Below are 20271 nucleotides of genomic sequence, written 5' to 3'. Positions count from 1 at the left end.
TATCTACTGGTATCTATTGGTATCTATTGGTATCTATTAGTATCTTTTAGTATCTATTGGTATCTATTGGTATCTATTAGTCTGTTGGCTGTATCTATTGGTATCTATTAGTATCTATTGATATCTATTAGTCTGTTGGCTGTATCTATTGGTATCTATTAGTATCTATTGGTATCTATTAGTATCTATTGGTATCTATTGGTATCTATTGGTATCTATTGGTATCTATTGGTATCTATTAGTATCTTTTAGTATCTATTGGTATCTATTGGTATCTATTAGTCTGTTGGCTGTATCTATTGGCATCTATTAGTATCTATTGGTTATCTATTAGTATCTATTGATATCTATTAGTCTGTTGGCTGTATCTATTGGTATCTATTAGTATCTATTGGTTATCTATTAGTATCTATTGGTATCTATTAGTCTGTTGGCTGTATATATTTGTATCTATTTTATCTATTAGGCCTAGCACACACAGGCTGAATGTCGGCTGGCATCGGCTGGTTCTATAGAGAGTGGTTGACATTCAGCCCATGTGTACAGCAGCCGGTCCAAACCGCCAACTTCTGTTGAAGGCTCATGACTGAAAAAAGGTCGGCCGACTGGCTTCCAATGGCGGAGAGCGCTGACCTGACCTGTTCTGGCGGGAGGGCGGGGGGGGGCAGTTGTCCCCCTGTCAGAACACAATAGCACAGCAGGGGAGATGGCTGTACTAATATCAAATTGTTAGTACAGCGGCTTCGTTCAACCCAAACAAAACTAGTTGTGTGTACGAGGATTTAGTCTGTTGGCTGTATCTATATTGGTATTTATTAGTATCTAATAGTCTGTTGGCTGTATCTATTGGTATCCATTCTATCTATTAGTCTGTTGGCTGTATCTATTGGTATCCATTCTATATATTAGTCTTTTGGCTGTATCTATTGGTATCTATTCTATCTATTAGTCTATTGACTGTATATATTGGTATCTATTCTATCTATTAGTCTATTGACTGTATATATTGGTATCTATTCTATCTATTAGTCTATTGACTGTATCTATTCTATCTATTAGTCTATTGGCTGTATCTATTGGTATCTATTCTATCTATTAGTCTATTGGCTGTATCTATTGGTATCTATTCTATCTATTAGTCTATTGGCTGTATCTATTCTATCTATTAGTCTATTGGCTGTATCTATTGGTATCTATTCTATCTATTAGTCTGTTGGCTGTATCTATTGGTATCTATTCTATCTATTAGTCTGTTGGCTGTATCTATTGGTATCTATTCTATCTATTAGTCTATTGGCTGTATATATTGGTATCTATTCTATCTATTAGTCTGTTGGCTGTATCTATTGGTATCTATTCTATCTATTAGTCTATTGGCTGTATCTATTGGTATCTATTCTATCTATTAGTCTATTGGCTGTATCTATTCTATCTATTAGTCTATTGGCTGTATATATTGGTATCTATTCTATCTATTAGCCTGTTGGCTGTATCTATTGGTATCTATTCTATCTATTAGTCTATTGGCTGTATCTATTCTATCTATTAGTCTGTTGGCTGTATATATTGGTATCTATTCTATCTATTAGCCTGTTGGCTGTATCTATTGGTATCTATTCTATCTATTAGTCTGTTGGCTGTATCTATTGGTATCTATTCTATCTATTAGTCTGTTGGCTGTATCTATTGGTATCTATTCTATCTATTAGTCTATTGGCTGTATCTATTGGTATCTATTCTATCTATTAGTCTGTTGGCTGTATCTATTGGTATCTATTCTATCTATTAGTCTATTGGCTGTATCTATTGGTATCTATTCTATCTATTAGTCTATTGGCTGTATCTATTGTATCTATTAGTCTGTTGGCTGTATCTATTGGTATCTATTCTATCTATTAGTCTATTGGCTGTATCTGCTGCTGCAGAGAGTCTCTGGACAGAACTTCTCCACCTTCTGACATTGCGCTTCCATTGATCTGCAGTATATTCCTGATTGGTTGCTGTGTAGCAGATCCTGAACTCCAGGCTCACTATTCCAGTTACTTGGATGAGTATTGGATGCTGGCAGTCTCTGACATCTGGCAGTTCTAGCTACAAACCAGCAGGGAATGGCAGAGCCAATGATTCTCAGTGCCATTTAAAAAAGATAGTATCTCTTCCAGTGGATAATAAAAACAACACCTGGAACTCAAGAGGTTAAAGTGTTTTTAAAACGACTTTTCCGTCTCAAACTAGCCTATTCACTGGGTGACAACCCCAAAGCCTTGCCATGCACAGCAAACAGTGTTGTCACCCTATTAACCACTTCTGGACCGGAAGGATTTGCCCCGTTAAATGACCAGGCCATTTTTTGCGGTTTGGCACTGCGTTATTTTAACAGACAATTGCGCGGTCGTTGCGAGGCTGTACCCAAATAAAATTAATGTAATTTTTTCCCACAAACAGAGCTTTCTTTTGGTGGTATTTGATCACCTGTGCGATTTTTTTTTTTTTTTTTTGCGCTATAAACAAATAAAGAGCAACAATTCTATAAAAAAAAATGTGTATATATATATATATATATATATATAGATATATTTCACATTCTCTTAGTGCCGGTTCACACTAGGGCGACCTGTGAGGTGACCTGGTCGCCTCACAGGTCGCCGCAGGTCGCCTCCCATAGGGAAGCTGCGGACCCGTTCTAATAGGAGCGACACAAGTCGCTCCGACCTAGAAAAAGGGTCCGGAGCTTCTTTGGGGCGACCCGGAGGCGACCGCCATAGACTTCAATGTTATGAAGTCCGTGGCGGCCGCTCCGAGGTCGCGGCGCGCTGCTCGCACCGCGACCTCGGAGGTCGCGGTGTGAAGTAGCGTCGCTGCAATGTGAACCGGCGCTTACATAACACTTCAAAAAAAATAAATAAATAAAAATCAAAATGTTTCGTCCTTTTAGACCAATTTGTTGTCTGCTACATTTTTTTGTTAAAAAAAGGAAAAAAAATCCCAATAAGCGTATATTGATTGGTTCACGCAAAAGTTACGGCGTCCACAAACTAAAGGAACAATTTATGTAATTTTTATTTATTTATTTATTTTACTAGTAATGGCGGCGATCTGCGATTTTTAGCGGGACTGCGACATTGCGGCGGACAGATCGGACCCCTAACTGACATTTTTGACACTTTTGGGGGGGACCAGTGACATTACTACAGTAATCAGTGCTATACATATGAACTGTCACTGTACTAATGACCCTGGCAAGGAAGGGGTTAACCCAGGGGTGATCAAGGGGTCACCTTCTGGGGGGTGGGGACCCATGGGGAGGGGCTTGTGAAATGATCATAGAGACATGTGATCCTATATAGAAGGAGCTCTGTGATCATTCCAGGGAGAAGAACGGTCAGCTGTGTTTACAACATCCGACCGTCCTTCTCTCTAAGCGGGGAGCTGGTTCCAGTGGATCAGCATCCCCGCTGCCTAGAAATGAGAGAATCAGCCCCCGTTCACACTGGGGCGACCTGTCAGGCGACCTGATCGCCTGACAGGTCGCCGTAGGTCGCCTGCCATACAGAAGCTGCGGACCCGTTCTAATAGGAGCGACACAAGTCGCTCCGACTTAGAAAAAGGGTCCGGAGCTTCTTTGGGGCGACCTGCATAGACTTCAATGATATGAAGTCCGTGCCGGCCGCTCTGAGTGAGGTCGCCCCGGCAAGTAGCGTCGCCCCAGTGTGAACGGGGCCTTAAACTCTTCAAACTTTGAAATTGTCAAAAACAAACAAAAACATAAAGAGATAATAATAAAATATAAATAAATAAAAAAACAAACAAATAAATTAATAATAAAAAAACAAATAGGTAAATAAAACAAAAAACTGACTTTATTTAACCACTTTATGACCGCCCGCAGCAGATGTAATGCGGCAAGCAGCCGCAACTGGGTGAATCGCCGTACATGTACAGCGCTCGCTCTCGGGAGTCAGCCGATGCCTGTGTCAGGTGGCTCCGATTGCCGCCTGACACCCGCGATCGCTCCCCGCTGAGAGAGAAGGACGGTCGGATGTTGTAAACACAGCTGACCATTCTTCTCCCTGGGATGATCATAGAGCTCATGTGATCCTGCTATATAGGATCATATGTCTCTATGGTCATTTCAGAAGCCACGCCCCCCACAGTTAGAAACACTTCCCTAGGCTCACATTAAACCCCTTGATCACCCACAGGGTTAACCCCTTCCCTGCCAGTGTCATTAGTACAGTGACAGTGCATATTTATAGCAATGATTACTGTAGTAATGTCACTGGTCCCCCTAAAAGTGTCACAAATGTCAGTTAGGGGTCCGATCTGTCCGCTGCAATGTCGCAGTCCCGCTAAAAATCGCAGATCGCCGCCATTACTAGTAAAAAAAATAAATAAATACAATAAAAATGACATAAATCTTTCCCGTAGTTAGTAGACGCAATAACGTTTGCGCAAACCAATCAAAATACGCTTATTGCGATTTTTTTTTTTTACCAAAAATATGTAGCAGAAAACAAATTGGCCTAAAATGTTAAAAAAAATTTAATTTTAAGTTTTTTTTTTTTTTTTTTTTGGGGGGGGGGGGGGATGTTATATAGCAGAATGTGAAAAATATTGTTTTTTTATCAGAATTGTTGCTCTTTTTTTGTTTATAGTGCAACAAAAAAATAAAAATCGCACAGGTGATCAAATACCACCAAAAGAAAGCTCTGTTTGTGAGAAAAAAAGGACGTCAATTTAGTTTAGGTACAGCGCTGCACGACCGCGCAATTGCCTGTTAAAGTAACGCAGTGCCGAATCGCGAAATAAGGCCCTGGTCATTAAGGGGGAAAATCCCAGTAGTGGTTAAACAAAAAAAAATAAAAAATTACAATGGCGATATTTTGTGGCGATATTTTGTGGCGATATTTCAGAGGACGCATCTTCTAATACTAAATGAATGCAGATATTTATTTCCGGGAAGGAATTGTCGGTTCGCGCTCTCTCCCCTATAAATGTCATCTCGGCTATTTATCTTTCTTCATACAGCTCAATGTGCAGATTGAATTCAGTTAATTACAAACCATCAGAAATTGCTCACATTTAAGTCCACATTTTTCTTTGTCTGTTCGGCGCGGTCCGCGCTCTGAAAATTAGAAGGCGGCAAAGATTATTTTTCTTTCCCTTCAAACCATGAATCACATGAGCTCCATTACATGCGCCTTTGTCTCGGTCTCATGCTGCCGCTTTATACACACCGGAGCCGCGCTTTAATTCTGCACCTTCCTCACACCGACAGTTCTGGAATAATTGGAAACGCTACAAAAATTACCCAAATTTATAGAATAATGAGCCCTGAATGGCAGCTAATTGGACACTTGTAGAGAAATAGCAGAGTGCTATGGCGGGGCCCCGGGAGCGGGGTGGAGGGGCATTGTCAGCTCTGCAATGGAAGTCGTTCAGAGATCTGAAGTTTAAATTTCATTAAAGCTACAGGAAGAAAAACACTCAGAAATGTTTAATTTCATCTGCCGAGGAATCATTTCCAGTGCTCTGTGGAGATTCTATTAGTGAAGGAAAATCAATAGACCATGGAGCCTACAACTTCCAACCAGGTGACCATGTCAGGAACCGAGGAAGGCAAAGATATTATTATGGGGAATCATTGCGATTAATATGACATCCATAGTATAGCTTTGAAATACAATATCTCACAAAAGTAAGTACACCCCTCACATTTCTGTAAATATGTCATTCTAACTTTTCATGTGACAACCCTGAAGAAATGACACTTTGCTACAATGTTAAGTAGTGAGTGTCAGTGGCGTCACTAGGGTTGGTGTCACCCGGTGCGGCAACTCACGGTGTCACCCCAACCCCTTTTAATAATGTTTTTTTTTTTTTTTGCTAATGTAACTGGTGAATCATAGCTCCCATATAACACTCCAGTGGACTCCATTTTTCTCAGCGGGGAGACACAGCTGTCAGGTCCCCATGCAACTCTATGGGGGAATCGGATGGGAACGGATCAAATCCAATCCGTCAAATCTGGACGGATGGAAACCCTATTTTCCATCCGTCGATCAGATCAGATGAGAACGGACCGACAGCCTGTTCCCATCTGATTCCCCCATAGAGATGCATGGGGACCAGACAGCTGTGTCTCCGCACACAGCACAGAGAACAGCTGTCATCCTCCTGCTCAGCAGGGGATCGGCGGATCGATCCCCCGCTGAAATAAACGGAGTCCGTCCGACGGACGGGCTGTGTGAAAGGGCCCTTAGTGTCAGTGGGAATTTGCTATTCCTCCTCCTCTGTGTGCAAGGGCCACTCCCCAGACAGATTCGGGCCAGCAAGGATCCCCTGCGTTTTGAGTACAGTACAGATGTCCTCCTAGTGGGTCTCTCCCCTGTTTCATATTTCATGCACTGGGGAGAGAAATATAAAAAATCGCATCCAGACATAAAGAAACATACCCAAAAGAGGAGCTGGGAATAACGCAGAGAGACGGTCTGGATGCGATTTTTTATATTTCTCTCCCCAGTGCATGAAACATCCTTAGATGTGCCTGTTTTATTCATCAACCATGTGAGTTGCTAAATGTTGAACCTTCATTAAATGGAACCATTTTGCTACACTTAGAGGCACCTCTCTTCTCTTTTGATACTCTGTAGCTCCTGCTGGATTTTGCTTCCAATCCCCTTGTGGAAGCGGCTATTTGTGGATGGACATTTTATGGTTACACAACCTATCACATTGCTATAATCTTTTTATATTTAAATTGAAGGATTTATGAATAAATGGTTGTGGAACGAATCATCTGAGTTTCCATTATTTCTTATGGGGAAACTTGCTTTGATATAAGAGTGCTTTGGATTACAAGCATGCTTCCGGAACGAATTATGCTCGCAATCCAAGGTTTTACTGTATTTTGTTTCTTTACAAATGAAATGAAGACAGACACAGTTTTTGTTTTACCCAGCTGTATTTATTCAGTGCAACTTCAGTGCACCATTCCTACAGTAACGCATAGGTGGTCATATGCTATTATGGGGGTGGTAATCTCCTGGTATGGGGGTGGTAATATCCAGGTATGGGGGTGGTAATATCCTATTATGGGGGTGGTAATCTCCTGGTATGGGGGTGGTAATATCCAGGTATGGGGTGGTAATATCCTGGTATGGGAGTGGTAATATCCTGGTATGTGGGTGGTAATATCCTGGTATGGGGGGGGGGGTGGTGGTATTATCCTGGTATGGGGGGGGGATGGTGGTATTATCCTGGTATGGGGGGTGGTATTATCCTGGTATGGGGTGGTATTATCCTGGTATGGGGGTGGTAATATCCTGGTATGGGGGTGGTTATCTCCTGGTATGGGGGTGGTAATATCCAGGTACAGGGGTGGTAATATCCTGGTATGGGAGTGGTAATATCCTGGTATGATGGTGGTATTATCCTGGTATGGGGGTGGTATTATCCTGGTATGGGGGGTAGTGGTATTATCCTGGCATGGGGGTGGTAATATCCAGGTTTAGGGGTGGTAATCTCCTGTTATGGGGTGGTATTATCCTGGTATGGGGGTGGTATTATTCTGGTATGGGGGGTGGTATTATCCTGGTATGGGGGTGTTTTTCTGCAGCAGGGACTGGAGTGCTTAGCAGGATAGAAGGAAAACTGGATGGGGCCAAAAATACTGTCAGATTCTTGAGGAAAATCTGCTGCCCTCTGCTGGCAGAAAGTTGTGAATGGGAAGACGGTTTCCCTTCCAAAGCACGCAGCAACAATGAGCACACAGTGGTTGGAGGAGAAGGCGGGGAATGTCCACCAATGAGCACACAGTGGTTGGAGGAGAAGGTGGAGGATGTCCACCAATGAGCACACAGTGGTTGGAGGAGAAGGCGAGGAATGTCCACCAATGAGCACACAGTGGTTGGAAGAGAAGGCGAGAATATCCACCAATGAGCACACAGTGGTTGGAGGAGAAGGCGGGGAATGTCCACCAATGAGCACACAGTGGTTGGAGGAGAAGGTGGGGAATGTCCACCAATGAGCACACAGTGGTTGGAGGAGAAGGTGGGGAATGTCCACCAATGAGCACACAGTGATTGAAGGAGAAGGTGGGAAATGTCCACCAATGAGCCTACAGTGGTTGGAGGAGAAGGCAGGGATTGTCCACCAATGAGCACACAGTGGTTGGAGGAGAAGGCAGGGATTGTCCACCAATGAGCACACAGTGGTTGGAGGAGAAGGCAGGGATTGTCCACCAATGAGCACACAGTGGTTGGAGGAGAAGGCAGGGATTGTCCACCAATGAGCACACAGTGGTTGGAGGAGAAGGCAGGGATTGTCCACCAATGAGCATTAAAAATAAAGTGTCCATAGTGCAAAAGGTGTGGGCATTCATAAAAATACTTTATTTTTAATATTTGCTGATTAGTTATTTATTCTATGCACTTGAGATTATTTAATATTCATTTTTGTTTTATACCAGGCTTTTGTCACACATTCGGCCAACCACACAAGGCCACAAATACAGTTGGCTGGGCAGACTATAGAGGAGTCTGTGCTGCATTCTGTGGGACCCCAGTAGTCACGCACATCACCCTTGCAGCCCAAACACAGAGAGACTACAGAAAAATCCTCTCAGCGAAGACCTACTAAACCTCCTCTGGGGTAATCCTGAACTACAAAACAACCAAGGAGAGGGCGCGCCGACCGAGTGCATTACCGTATATCAATTTTATTAAGAAATAAATAACAAATGAAAACCCACAAACACATATGTCATGGAATTCCTGTGAGAAGTTTGGCTCACAAAAACTCACATGCTTGCGGCATTCTCCACAGAACGGTAACCAGGCGCGCGCAAATGCGTGAACGTGCACGAGCGTGCGCACAATGCCAGATGGACTATATAACCGCTTGCCGACTGTACATATACGCCAGCAATGCAGCTCTCCTAGGCAGGATCATGTACCTAATACGGGTCTGGGTGCGCACATGCGTCGCCAGCTACCCGCGCCAATTAGCGGGTCCGGCAGCCTCAACGTCCCCTGGGACCTGCTGATCATTTGGGACAGAAACAGAACCGCAATCTGCATATGTAAACAAGGCAGAGTGTCGTTCTCTTAGTAGGGAATGTAGTGATCCTGTGTTTCTGCAAAGCAGGGGCACCCGATCCGTGCCTTCCCCTAGTACAAGCACCTCCCCCCACAGTAACCAAGCACATTTTAGGCACACAGTTAACCCTTCGATCTCCCCTGATGTTATCCCTTCCCTGCCGCTGTCATTAGTACAGTGACAGTGCATAGTTTTAGCATTGATCACTGTATTAGTGTCACTGGTTCCTAAAAAAAGTGTCAATTAGTGTCCGATTTGTGCACCACAATGTCGCAGTCCTGCTAAAAATCGCTGATCGCCACCATTACTAGTAAAAAAAAAAGCAAGGTCCATAAAGACATGGATGAGTGTGTTTGGGGTGGAGGAACTTGACTGGCCTGCACAGAGTCCTGACCTCAACCTGACAGAACACCTTTGGGATGAATTCGAGCGGAGACGGCGAGCCAGGCCTTCCCTTTAAAACATCAGTGCCTGACTTCACAAATGCTCTTCTGGAAAAATGGTCAAACATTCCCATAGACACTCCTAAACCTTGTGGACGGCCTTCCCAGAAGAGTTGAAGCTGTTATAGCTGCAAAGGGTGGACCAACTCAATATTGAACCCTACGGACTAAGACTGGGGTGCCATTAAAGTTCATGTGTGTGTAAAGGCAGGCGTCCCAATACTTTTGACAATATAGTGTTAGTAAATAGACCTTTACTTATCCTTCTAAACTTCCCACCTTTAACTCTTATGAAAAGCTGACTGTTGCTTAGATATCAATTTGCAGTCAGAACCTACTTCTGAATTATATTACAATGTGCTGCTCCTGGTTCCTAATTAGCAGCAGAACATCTTTTTCTCTTATCTTTCATAGTTAAAATCTTTTGTCAATAGACTCTCATTATGCACTTGACTAAATTAATTGACTCAATTGCTGCTCTGAACTGACGCACTTTACTTCAATATGAATAGGTAAGTTGGTAAGCTCCATCCACGGTACAGAAATCTGCAGGCAAAGCCAATCCCAGCCTGAGAGTGGAAGCCGGGGAGAATTGGCTCTCACCCAGATCCACCACTTTTGGGTCTGTTATTGGACACCCCAGAGAATATCCTCCTCAATGACTCTGCAGACACATTACATAACAACACCAAAGCCACAGCTGCGAAAGTCTCAAAGATCTTACAAACCTATTAAAAAAAATTGATTCCCAGCAAAAATCAGCTAGAAACTGGCCTTAAATCAATCTCCTCCACTACAAACAGAATGATGGAGTTGGAGAAAATTGTAAGCAATTTGGAAGAACAACTGCCAACTACACCAAACAAAACTGCCTCCCAATATCTCACTATAACTTCCAAAGAGGAAAACAGAGAAAACCTAGAAAACAGAAAAAGGTGTTCAAATCTGAGATCCATCAGCATTCCAAAAATAAAAAGGAGCCGAGCTCCTCAACTATTTGAAAGTCGAAGTCAGAGCATCATTAAACCTCTACTCTTGTACAAAAAGAAGTATGGAGAAGTCCTTTGACTTCTCCATCAAGATCAATAATACAATCATCAGTTCCTCCCCCCATGCCAGGGTGCTAGATGTAATCCTGGACTCTGACCCGTCCTTTTAGCCCCAAATCCAATCACTGTACAAATCTTGTAGACTTCACCTCCGAATCATCTCTAAAATTCTTTCATTCTTAACCGTTGAAACCACTAAGTAACCTATTTACTCGCTTGCTATCTCTCGGCTTGACTATTGTAACTCCCTCCTCATTGGCTTATCTCTCCGCAGGCTATCCCCTCTTCGGTTTATCATGAACGCTGTTGCCAAACTCATCCACCTTACAAACCACCCAGTGTCCTCCACCACTCTCTGCCAACCCTTCCACTGGCCTCCACTCAGTGTCCTCCACCCCTCTCTGCCAACCCTTCCACTGGCCTCCACTCAGTGTCCTCCACCCCTGTCTGCCAACCCCTCCACTAACCTACACTCAATGTCCCCCACCCCTCTCTGCTGATCCCTCCACTAGCCTACACTCAATGTCCCCCACCCCTCTCTGCCAATCCCTCCACTGGCCTCCACTCAGTGTCCTCCACCCCTGTCTGCCAATCCCACCACTAACCTACACTCAATGTCCCCCACCCCTCTCTGCCAATCCCTCCACTGGCCTCCAATCAGTGTCCTCCACCCATCTCTGCTATTTTCCCCACTGGCCTCTACTCAGTGTCCTCCATTCCTCTCTTCCAATCCCTAGAATTGACCTCCACTCAGTGTCCTCCACCCCTCTGCCAATCCCTCCACTGTCCTCCAATCAGTGTCCACCACCTCTCTCTGCCTATCCCTCCACTGGCCTTCGCTCAGTGTCATGCACTCATCTTTGCCTATCCCTCCACTGGCCCCTGATCAGTGTCCTCCTCCCCTCTCTGACTATCCCTCCACTGGCCTCTGCTCAGTGTCCTGCACCCCTCTCTGCCAATCCCTCCACTATAACATACAAAGTCATTTACAACTCTGCCCTGAGCTACATTACCAATCTTGTCTCCAAATATCACCCAAACTGTCCTCTCCATTCCTCCCAAAACCTCCGGCTTTCCATCTCCCTTGTCTCCTCCTCCCGTACTAATCTCTAGGACTGCTCCAGAGCCTCTCCCATCCTCTGGTGCTCCCTGCCTCAACCTGTATGGCTATCTCTTACTCTGTCCACTTCTGAGTGTTCCCTGAAAAAGAAACTCTTCAGGGAAGCCTATCCTGCCTTCAGCTAATAACCTAATCTTATATTCCTCCCATCGGTTAATCTCCCGCAGTTAATACGTTTTGTTCCACCAGCCCCTCCATATTAGATTGTAAGCCCCCAGGAGCAGGGCCCTCTTAATTATAAAGTATAGACTGTGCCTGTTGCCTAGGCTCAGGGATACAAGGAAATACAAGACAAACCAGAACAGTTATGGCCAAGCACTTCCACTTTACTGATAAGTAAAACACGTGTCCCCATTTGCAAACAACTCTCAGAAGGAGGAATCAGATTCTCTTCACATTACCCTGCCAAACAAGTCTTACGGCATGGGGAACCCCTCTTAGTTTTTTATTGCTCTCTTTGTCATTGTGCAAAATGTGTCCTTGCTTCCTATACTGGTGCTAAGGTTGTCAGTGAAACAAGCTTGAAGTATTTGCTGGAGATCAGAGTTAGAAGATAGTTCCAGTGAAAAAGACCAAAACAACAGCATACTGTCATGACCTTATCCAGCCAACCGTATAAAATTATAGGATTTTGGGCTGAAAAAAAAAAGTTACTAGTCAAACCTCCATAAGCCATAGAATCTTTCTCCTAGGTGTCAAAGTAACACTTGAAAAATTCATGCTTCAGCCAGGCCATGTGTTGGCAGGTGTAGTTCCTAATCCACCAAGAATGTGTTTTGCCACCTCGGGGGATGGAGTGGAGTCCTAGGGGAAAAAATGTTCCCCTGCAGCCTCTGTAGGTATCGGACCTCCAGTACCGCCGCCGCCACTTTTTATGGGTTTGGAGTCGCCATCTATTTTACCCACCTGCCTGCCTGACACCCCTCCTGCAGATGCTGCCCCAGTAAGACCAACTCAGTCGGCATTTAGAGCTACACCACCGCACAACATGCTTAGAATACAACCTTCCAGTATTAGCCGGCCTAGCTATATTGCTCTGCTAATCCTGTGTCTACAGAATGTGTAGCATTCAGCTGGGGACTTCATTGCGCCAGCATAGAGTGGTTGCTTTACTGGTTACTGAAAGTTACTGGTTACTGAAAGTTACTGCACCTGTTACTGAGCATTACTGAACCTGTTACTGAGAGTTACTGCACCTGTTGCTGAGTATTACTGCACCTGTTACTGAGAGTTACTGAGCATTACTGCACCTGTTACTGAGATTTACCGCACCTGTTACTGAGAGTTACTGCACCTGTTACTGAGCATTACTGCCCTTGTTACTGAGTTACTGAACCTGTTACTTAGAGTTACTGCACCTGTTACTGAGTATTACTGCACCTGTTACTGAGAGTTACTGCACCTGTTACTGAGCATTACTGAACCTGTTACTGAGAGTTACTGCACCTGTTACTGAGCATTACTGAACCTGTTACTGAGAGTTACTGCACCTGTTACTGAGCATTACTGAACCTGTTACTGAGAGTTACTGCACCTGTTGCTGAGTATTACTGAACCTGTTGCTGAGTAATACTGCACCTGTTACTGAGCATTACTGCCCTTGTTACTGAGTTACTACACCTGTTGCTGAGAGTTACTGTACCAGTTCCTGAGAGTTACTGCACCTGTTGCTGAGAGTTACTGCTACTGTTACTGAGCATCACTGCATTTGTTACTGAATATTACTGCACTTGTTACTGAGCATTACTGCACCTGTTATTGAGTATTACTGTACCTGTTACTGAGTTTTACTGTACCTGTCACTGAGAGTTAAAGAAAAAAGTGTGAACTGTGCCTGGGTAATTAATGAGTGATCACTGCTGCTGTCAAAATTGAAAAGGCTCAATTCAGATTTATATTGTCAAGATGGCAGCGCTGTGTCAGGGAAATGTATTTATGTGTCTTTCTCCTATTTGTGTTTAAATAAAAAGTTACTATCTGACAAGTGTGTGATACTAACTTAACTAATTGTAGCAAAAAGGAATATGAGGTACTGAATCGTCTCTCATATGTGTGCCAGTGTGCTGGATAAAGCAATAGGTATATGTGTGTTCATTAAGTGCTGTAGTGCAACGAATGCAAGCGTATATCCCAAAATTACAATACTAATCCTGATTCTAGCTGTTTTTAACTTAGTGACATCCAAAGGGAAATAATTATATTAAGGGAAATGATATATGTGTTAGCAAATATTCTATAAACTAACAGATTGGTAAAGTTCTCTCATGCAGCAAACACGTATAAGTGCAACCATATGTCCCAAAAAATTGTAACAATAGTCCTAATCATTAGTGGTATCCAAAAAAGAAAAAAAGAAAAATATGTTCAAATAAGGCAAGATCACGGAAGAAATAGAAAGTATTTTCAAACTTCTTTTATCTTGTTTTCTCTGCGTGTCCACATAAATCGTTCAACATTAATGTCCTAATTGACTCACCAAATACGGGGAGAGTCCTCTGCAGCGATCCGAATAGTAGATCCTCTGCTGTCTCCGGATGACCAAAGCTCTCTCAAAGGGGAATGGTAGTACAAATATAGGAGAGTAAAGAGGCTTCACGTGGCATAAAATCTTTTTAAAACCAGTGAGGACTTTATTAATATAAATATATTACACTCACATTTGTAAGTGTCACAACTGATATGGAAATAGGCATTAAAATATTGTAGCCGAGTAGGCTCCGGCAAAGCACCTCACCGCGAGCAACAACCTGGTCTCAGCAACGTGAGGACAACACCTGTAGCCCACCCAGGGTCCAGCTGGGATCTGCATTGCGCCTAAATAGATTGGTTGCTTTACTGGTTACTGAAAGTTACTGCACCTGGTACTGAGTATTACTGAACCTGTAAATGAGTTATTGTACCTGTTACTGAGAATTAATTCAACTGTTACTGACAGCTACTGGACCTGGTACTCAGAGGTGTATTTAGGTTTTGTGCTGCCCTAGGCCTGACTAAACTTGGGCACCCCCTAATTTAAATATGAACCACCCCTTCCTATAAATGCCACACCCCTTCATGTTTATGACCCTCCCTGTTATCTGTAAACCACAGGCTACAACCAGTTTTTCAGTGTCCATCAGTGCAGCCCCATCAGTTTCCATAAGTTCAGCCTCATCAGTGCAGCCTTATGAGTGCAGCCTCATTACTGGCCATCAGTGCAGCATATCAGTGCGGCCTCATCAGTGGCCATGAGTACAGCCCCGTCAGTGGCCATTAGTGCAGCCTATCAGTGCATCATATCAGTGCCCATCAGTGCTGCCTTATCAGTGGACATCAGCGCAGCCTCATCAGTGGCAGTCATTGCAGCCTCATCAGTGGCCATTAGTGCAGCCCATTAGTGCCCATTAGTGCAGAATATCAATGCAGCCCCATCAGTTAAGCTTATCAGTGCCCACTTTTTTGCTGCCCCCCCTGCAAAGTGCCGCCCTAGGCCTGGGCCTTGTTGGCCTAGGCCAAGATACAGCACTGCTGGTACTGAGAGTTACGGCACCTGTTACTGAGAGTTACTGTACCTGTTGCTGAGTATTACTGCACCTGTTACTGAGAGTTACTGCACCTGTTACTGAGAGTTACTGTACCTGTTGCTGAGTATTACTGCACCTGTTACTGAGAGTTACTGCACCTGTTACTGAAAGTTATTGCACCTGTTACTGAGTATTACTTCACCTGTTACTGAGTATTACTGTACCTGTTACTGAGTATTAATTTAACTGTTACTGACAGTTACTGCACCTGGTACTGAGAGTTACTGCACTTGTTGCTGAGAGTTACTGCACCTGTTACTGAGAGTTACTGCACCTGTTACTGAGAGTTACTGAACCTGTTACTTAAAGTTATTGCACCTGTTACTGAGTATTACTCCACCTGTTACTGAATATTACTGCACCTGTTACTGAGAGTTATTGCGCCTGTTACTCAGTATCACTGAACCTGTTTCTGAGAATTACTTCACCTGTTACTGAGAGTTACTGCACCTGCTTCTGAGAGTTACTGCACCTGTTACTGAGTATTACTGCACCTGTTACTGAGTATTACTGCAGCTGTTACTGAGTATAACTGCAGCTGTTACTGCATATTACTGAAACTGTTACAGAGAGTTACTGCACCTGATACTGAGTATTACTAAACCTGTTACTGAGATTTACTGCACCTGTTACTAAGTATTACTGCACCTGTTACAGAGTATTATTGAACCAGCTACTAAGTGCTACTTGGCCAGTTAACATTAGAGATACTGCACCTGTGTAAGACAAAGCTGCTAATGCAAGTGTTTTTTGTTGGGGGGGGGGGGGGCTGCAGTTAACCAAATACAATACAGTAAAACTGCCTTAGACTCTGAGTCTGGATATTTCAAACTTTTTTAACAAATAAAAAACTGAAAAATTGGGCGTGCAAAATGATTCAGCCCCCTTAAGTTAATACTTTGTAGCGCCACCTTTTGCTGCAATTACAGCTGTAAGTCGCTTGGGGTATGTCTCTATCAGTTTTGCACATCGAGAGACTGAAATTTTTGCCCATTCCTCCTTGCAAAACAGCTCGAGCTCAGTGAGGTTGGATGGAGAGCGTTTGTGAACAGCAGTTTTCAGTTCTTTCCACAGATTCTCGATTGGATTCAGGTCTGGACTTTGACTTGGCCATTCTAACACCTGGATATGTTTATTTGTGAACCATTCCATTGTAGATTTTGCTTTATGTTTTGGATCATTGTCTTGTTGGAAGACAAATCTCCGTCCCAGTCTCAGGTCTTTTGCAGACTCCATCAGGATTTAGATGGACGGCCAGGTCTTCGTAGATTTGCAGTGGTCTGATACTCCCATTTCAATATTATCGCTTGCATAGTGCTCCTTGGGATGTTTAAAGCTTGGGAAATCTTTTTGTATCCAAATCCGGCTTTAAACTTCTCCACAACAGTATCTCGGACCTGCCTGGTGTGTTCCTTGTTCTTCATGATGCTCTCTGCGCTTTAAACGGACCTCTGAGACTATCACAGTGCAGGTGCATTTATACGGAGACTTGATTACACACAGGTGGATTCTATTTATCATCATTAGTCATTTAGGTCAACATTGGATCATTCAGAGATCCTCACTGAACTTCTGGAGAGAGTTTGCTGCACTGAAAGTAAAGGGGCTGAATAATTTTGCACGCCCAATTTTTTTTATTTGTTAACAAAGTTTGAAATATCCAATAAATTTTGTTCCACTTCATGACTGTGTCCCACTTGTTGTTGATTCTTAACACAAAATTACAGTTTTATATCTTTATGTTTGAAGCCTGAAATGTGGCAAAAGGTCGCAAAGTTTAAGGGGGCTGAATACTTTCGCAAGGTACTGTATAAGATTCATATGCTTATCAAATGCTTTTAAGGTTCTAATACGGATGTGACCATGTTGCAGAATGCAACCCATTCTGTAGTCGATGTGCTGCCGCATCTTGCTGCTTTTCCCCACCGTCATGGTTGCAGCCAGGTCAGGTTGTCGCGGATTTGCAGCCAATTCAGGGAATGAAAAAAGTTGCACCCTGCTATAAAAGGGAAAAAGGCGGCCCACTCTACATCCACACCCAGGGGTGGGACTTACAATAGCAGGGTGCTAACCCCTGCTTACAAACTCACTGCCTGGTCAGCACTGTCCTCTGGTGTCAGCCCAACCCCAGAACAATACAAATTTAGACTATAGCTTCAAATGCAGAATGAACAGACTTATAAACATTTCTGTTTAAATCCAAGATGTGACCATCCATTTTCCTTTAATGTTTTATGATAATCATTTTAAAAAATGTCCTCTAAAGGAATCTGCAGCACATTCCACACAAATGCCTGAATGGAGCTCGTCTATACAGAACATAGCTCTGATGCTAAATAACGACAAATAGGGGCCGTAATTTACGACTGACCCCTAAATACTGGGGAGCCATTAGCATTCCAGGAACTCTATATATATGTAAATAGATGGTAGCAATATCAGAACAAATTAAGCCCATTGTGGTAAAGGTCTCCTGAATGCCTACAGTAACCATCTGTAGGTTGGAGCTCGCTAAGTACTGCTCTGTTTCCTACATATGAAGATTGAGCATTGCTTGCTTTACTGGCAGGATCATTAATCTACATAAACAGGTCTGCAGTTATTAGCATGATATCATCAAGAACCAAATACATACAGCCAGAGTCTGAGGGTCGCCGAGGTCTAAGGAGGCTTGTCTGTGTTACTATTATTAACATTGTAGTGATAGACGCCATTGCTGGCAGAGACCACACAATGTAACCCATTTACTCCACAATGTAAAAATGAGACCCCCAACTTTTTTTCTGCAGTTGTTTTCCTGTGAATCATTATGGATAGAAATGAGTAAGGCTCAGATCATTTTGAATAGGAGAAGGAGGGGGGACGGTAATAGGAGTTCTGTTTTGGTGGAACATCAAAGAATTGAGTTCCTTATTGAGGTCCTACACAAGTTCAACCTGTTCCCCCAAAAAATAAATCCAGAATGTCCAGATCAAAATATCGAGAGGAAAAGTCATGTGCCGTACACTGCGTGCAATAATGTAACGTCTGTAAAAACGTATTGTCCTTCCCCATTGTGTGTTGCATTTAGGAGGGACATTGCTGAGCCTCTGTGCTCTCCACCGGTCCAACCATGGGCGTCCGCAGAACTTTTTTCAATTTGCCCCCCCCACCCTATCACCTAAAATACCTGGCTGATCGTGCCTGGCTGCGTCCTCCCCTCTGTAAACTGACCACAGTATATCATGGCTGCTGAGCCCTGACACCGTGGTCAGTTTACGTGCCTCAATCATCCTGTGTGCCCCTGTGTCTCTCTTTTATAAAAATAAGCCGTTCTTTACAAGTTTTCAGAGTGTCAATCGCCTCTCACGAGACCCGCCGCCTCTCTTCTCCTCTCCCCCTCCCCTCCCGACTGACATCAGTGAGGAATCCTCGGCCCCACCGCTGCAGGCAGCTGTCAGACAGGGAGAATAGAGAGCTGATGGGTCACGTAAACGGCACTCGGCGCTCTGAAAACTGGTAAAGAATGGCTTACTTTTTAAAAACACAGACACAGGGGCACACAGGATTATAAAACAGACCAGACAGGATGGTATAAAGTGGCTTAACAACCACTTGAAAGGGGAACTTGAGATTCCGGGGGGGGGGGGGCATTTGCCCCTACCTGCGGACGCCCATGAGTCCAACATGCCTCTGTTACCTCTCTCCCAGTGTCAGAATGGGGTCCCACCAAGACCCTAGTGCGGACCTCATGCATGCACTTACTTATCTCCTTCACTCTCTGGTACTATGCAGCCAGGTCAATGAGGCCCATATACTGCAGGTTCGGTCCCGATTGCGACCACTAGGGAGGGAGGCAGAACACTGACCCCCTCACCACCGGAGGACCTGTCACCTGCACACATCTGTAGCACCCTCCTAGGCAGGTTGCTAGGATGTATATATTTAGAATAGTGTGGTCTCCTGCCTAACTGGAAACTAAGGTAAAATCGAGTAATTTCCTGCCTAACAGGGAGACTGAATTGGTGCAGCCGGGGAGTCCGGGGTGTTTAACAAGTGTTATTGGATTTGCATTGACTCATCTGTATCTAGGCAGGTTTGGAAACTGCTGGGTGGACAGGAGTGATCAGTAGCATAAATAGATGTGAAGGGGGGCAGTGCTATGGGGGGGGGGGGGTGCTGTAGAGGGTGTATGAAGGAGGCACAGTTATGCGGGGGGGGTGATGTGAAAGAGGCAGAGGATAGTAGTGTAGGGGAAAGATGTGAAGGGGGGAGAAGGACAGTACTGTGGGGCAGGGGTGATGATTTGAAGGGGGGTTGAGGACTGGTGTGAATAAAAGGGGTGTGTGATGGGAAGGGGGCTCAGTACATTATTGTAAAGGGGAGGTGGGGGTGAAGTGAAGGGGTGTCAAAAAAAGCCAGGGGGTTTCCAGTCACAACTTACCAACCAGCCTGCGACCAACCGAATCAACCTGTCTAACAGTATGCGATAAAAACAGGGGTTTAGTTGCACACATTTGCAAATACATGCGTAAGCTGCAGGCCACTGCAAGGCACCCTGATATCTGCAGTCCCGAACTTTACCTTTAAAGAGTCTCTACAGTGGGAGCGCATGTATTCTGATGGAGGACAGGTGACTGGAGGGAGCCCACCCCTCCTTAAAGGCACAGGGTCACACTGAACACCCAGCACATTGCACAATGGTAGCAAAGGTGTCAGTGCGTCGGACCACCCTGCAGCCAATCACCTGCTGGTTAACTTCAAACATTTACCCTCAGCAGCTCCCGCTCCCTCTTCAGTGCTGTGCTGTGCCTCCCACATTCTGTCCAGAAATGTTCTGCGTCCCGCTCTCCGCTGTGCTGGTATAATAACAGAGGCTGAGGGAAAGAAGCAAGAAAGGAGAGAGCGGCGCCAGCTTAGTATAGTACAAGTTTATTTAACACTGTTAAAATTGGTGACTCACTGTCCGAGGTTGGGTGAGACCGGTACACAAAGACTGTTAGGGTCATCCATCTTTC

The sequence above is a fragment of the Pelophylax lessonae genome (genome assembly GCF_965119305.1).
Source record: "Pelophylax lessonae genome assembly, chromosome: 4".
In the NCBI taxonomy this organism is placed as follows: Eukaryota; Metazoa; Chordata; class Amphibia; order Anura; family Ranidae; genus Pelophylax; species Pelophylax lessonae.
The sequence above is the reverse complement of the archived record's forward strand: the minus strand, read 5'-3'. Positions refer to the sequence as shown.